This window comes from Desmodus rotundus, chromosome 11, assembly GCF_022682495.2.
Source record: "Desmodus rotundus isolate HL8 chromosome 11, HLdesRot8A.1, whole genome shotgun sequence".
NCBI lineage: Eukaryota > Metazoa > Chordata > Mammalia > Chiroptera > Phyllostomidae > Desmodus > Desmodus rotundus.
Genome location: NC_071397.1, coordinates 31,111,355 through 31,115,286, shown reverse-complemented (window position 1 = coordinate 31,115,286; position 3,932 = coordinate 31,111,355). Strand labels below are relative to the sequence as shown.

General features: G+C 39.4%; 1 pseudogene; it reads right to left on the bottom strand.

Annotated features, from left to right (window-relative positions):
* Positions 1-2,013: 2,013 nt before the first annotated feature.
* LOC112319265 (small ribosomal subunit protein uS10m pseudogene) lies at positions 2,014-3,672 on the bottom strand (annotated as a pseudogene).
* Between the last annotated feature and the right edge of the window lie 260 nt (positions 3,673-3,932).

Genomic DNA, 3,932 nt, shown 5'->3' with positions numbered 1-3,932 from the left:
TAATTTTAGGGTGGCAGACTGTGATTCCCCTCAGGCATATACTTGGCAGTGCAGGGGATGCAATCGTAAGTTCAACATACCTTTTTTATGGAAACCAGGCAAAGCAGAAGTTATCAAATTTTTCTAGTTGTAGGGCACAAACTTTTAGCAGTATACAAGTAGAGTATATCTATAACTGAGATACAAAAATTTTTGACAAAATTTCAACCATCAAAATGGTTGTTTTTTCTAAATTTGACAAAAATTGTAAAATATTTATTTTTAAACAATGAGTTGAAAAGCTGAACAAAACTTTCCTGAACTCACAAAAAATGAGATGTAAATTTTGATTAGCTGTGCTAGAGGAAAGACTGAATATTTTTCACTTTTGTTAGAAAATGGTATTACAAAAATCATCCTTCTATGAAAAGGCAATCAATGAATCTTTAGCCAGAAAAATATAGAGAAATAACTTTTAAGTGGTATGATAAGTAATTATATTATAACAAGAAAGTGTGGAATTGGCATAAGGAAAAATAAAAGAGCAATACAATATAAAGAGAGCTTAGAAACTTTAAATATGTGGTCACCTGATTTATGATAAAAGTGGCATGAATCCTGGCTGGTGTGGATTGAATGATGGCCTACGAACCAAAGGGTCATTGGTTCGATTCCCAGTCAGAGCACATGCCTGGGTTTCAGGCCAGGCCCCCAGTGGGGGGCATGCAAGAGGCAACCACACACTGATGTTTCTCTCCCTCATTTGCTCCCTCCCTTCCTCTCTCTAAAAGTAAATAAACAAAATATTTTTTTTTTAAGTAGCACGTAAGAACAGTTGGAAATGAAAGCATTTTCAATAGTATTGGAACCATTGGGTTTATATGGGGGATTATTGGAACCTCACATCATGCATGAAAATAAATTATAGATACGTCATGAACATAAATGAGAAAATCTAAACAATAAAGCTTTCACAAAGCAACGTAGGACAACATCTTCATGACATTAAAGGGTAATTTCTTAAATACCTGCCGACAGAAGAACATGCAGCCTAGGAAAAAGTCTTATAAGAATTTATTTTAGCCAACTGACGACAATTTCTGGGAAGCAAAATTCCAACAGACTGAGAAAATGCCCAGGAGAATGGCGGTTTGCAGTTCATGTTACACACTACAGCCAAAGGGGGAGGTGTAAGGAGGGCTACATAAAATTCAACAGTGGCAGATTAGAGAGGCAGGAGAAAGGAAAGCAGGGAAATCTCTGAGACTGGATGAAAAAATGAAGAGACAATACTCCTTTTACGCTGGTGGGTATGGGATAGCTAACAATTAGCATTTACAGCATATGTATATGGTTTTTGAGCAACGAGATAAAAATGAGGGGTTCCTGGACTTGTGCTATGGGGGGAGATTGTGCCCTGAGGAGTCTGGAGAAAAGGGGGTAACTCTGACATTTTAAAGATACGTTATAAGACAATAGACAGACTCAGTTAAGGTAAAGACTGACCTTCGTCAAGGAAGGTATTGACGGAGGACATGACTCACTTTTAGTTATGAAGTTTTAATTTCAGATCATCCTTATGCAGTTACTTTAGGTCTCTGAGTTTGTAAGGCTACCACGAGAGCTTCCCCTGAGTTTGTCATGTTTAGTACATGGCCCCCTTTTTTGTCCACAATAAGATACAAAAAATACTCTCCCTGGAAGGATAGATAAGTTTAACCTGGAATGGGAATGGAATTTGTCACCCCCAAATATGCCTCTTTGGCATAAGCATTATTTTAGGCTGGTTATTTATTCATTTATTTTTTTGTAGTCAAAGTGGTTTACTCACACTTGTTAAATTCAGAACTGAAATGATAATATGCATAAAAGAATAAACCAGTTCTTTCATTATAGTCCATTGTATCCTTAATGTTCCATCCCCTGCTGCCAACTGATCAGGACTTGTGGACTCAACAGAGCAGTTACAGGGACTCGAATCCTCTCAACTAGAAGCACTCCCATGTCAGCCTGCGTGGCTGGCCCATGCTCATTTCAGGAGTCCACACAACTAGTCTCCCTGAAACTTTGTGACTTGCTGTCTTCTTTTTCCTCTGGTACTGTTTCTCAGATTGGCTCCTTGATGTGTTCTGGTAGCTGTTCTAATTCTGTCATAATTTCCATGGCAACTCCTTCAGGTAAGTTTTGCTGAATGTATTTCAAGTAGACATCTGCTGTACTTCCAGTTAGATGTTTTAACTCTCACATCTGTAAAGTGTTCTCATGTTATGGTAAACCCTCTGCTTCTTGAAAATAAGCACTCACTTGAGAAGAGTAATCATTCCATTTGCCTTGGACGTTCATATAGTTTAATAGAAACACAAAGTTCTTTAGCAGCAAGCACGACAAAATATTCATAACTGTCCAACACAGCCTTATCAGGCCTTTTACTAAAACTGACAGCCACTTAAATAAGGTGTCTGGTTCATCAGTAACTGGTTATTGCAGGCTTGGTCAAATTCTTGGGAACATCAACATGTAGGTTTCAAAAATCTACCCACTTCACACTGGTACTGAACCCAGAAAAGTCAGGTTTGTGCTGCCTGTCACTACCAGAACCAATAGGTAGAGACAAGGATTGAATCTTTATGGACACATTATGCAGATGCTGGTGGTCTGAAAAAAATGGCAGGTTATGTACCCTCAAAAACCACCTTAAAGTCTCATCTCAAGACAATGTTTTTATAAGGAAAAAAAAGGTAGGTAAGGGGTTTAAAGAAAGGTTAATCAGATAAGATTTGCAGTCCAGCATTGCTTTCTCTCCTGATCAACAATTCTTCAGCTGCATCTCTGGATGTGCCCTCCTTGGAACACAGTGGCTCAGATACCATCTCCAGGGCTTGCAGACTCCCTGGGGCACAAAGATTGAATTGCTTGTCGACCTCCTGGAGTCCTGTGGTCATGCATTCCAGTTCCTGGAACAACAGCTTTCCACATTCATTAATCATTTAAGCCTATCAACTATGACTGCAGCTAAAAACCTTTTTTTAATGTTTTATTGTCTATGCTATTACAGTTGTCCCATTTTTCCCCCTTCACCCCCCTCCAGCCAGCCCACACCCCACTTCCATAGTCAATCCTCACACTATTGTGTCCTTCATGTATGTTCTTTGACTAATACCTTCGCCTTCTTTCAATCAGTCCCCAGCTCTCCCCTGTCCCCTCTTACAGCTGTCAATCTGTCCCATGATTCCGTGCCTCTGGTTCTGTTTTGCTCATTAGTTTATTCTGTTCCTTAGATTCTTCTTATAAGTGAGATCTTGTGTTATTTGTTTTTCACTTGTTTTTCACTGACAGACTTATTTCACTTAGCATAATAGTTTCCAGTTCTATCGATGCTGTCGCAAAAAGCAGGAATTCCTACTTTTTTCCTGGTGTGTAGTATTCTACTGTGTATATGCACCAAAGTTTTTTACCCACTCATCTACTGATGGGCACTTAGACTGTTTCCAAATGTTGGCTATTATAAATAGCTAGTGCTTCTGTGAATATAGGGGTACATAAATAAAAATCTTTAACGCTTGAGTTCCCCATCAGTACTGAGAAGAAAGCCACCATTTTGGATGTACTTCTTTTAGAACTGTTTCCATGAAGCTCTCTCGGACCCTGCCAGCGATGCCGGCACAAGGGCCTGAGAGCTGTTCGCGCTGCCATCTCGCCATCCTGGCCTGGGCTGGTTATTTTCAAGAAACTGCAGGCTCAGGAGAAGCTCTGAAAACTGAGTCAAAGGTGCCATTTTGTAAAAAGACATTTTCATTTATAAGGGAAATTTCCATTGGTAGGGGTGTCTCTCTCCTGTGTACCAGAAAGAAGAATGACTCTAAATCTCTAGAAATGCTTATCAATGGAGAAGACAAAGACTTAAATCTGGATAACAACCTGACCCTTGTTTGCTGTGCTTTACCTGGTAACCT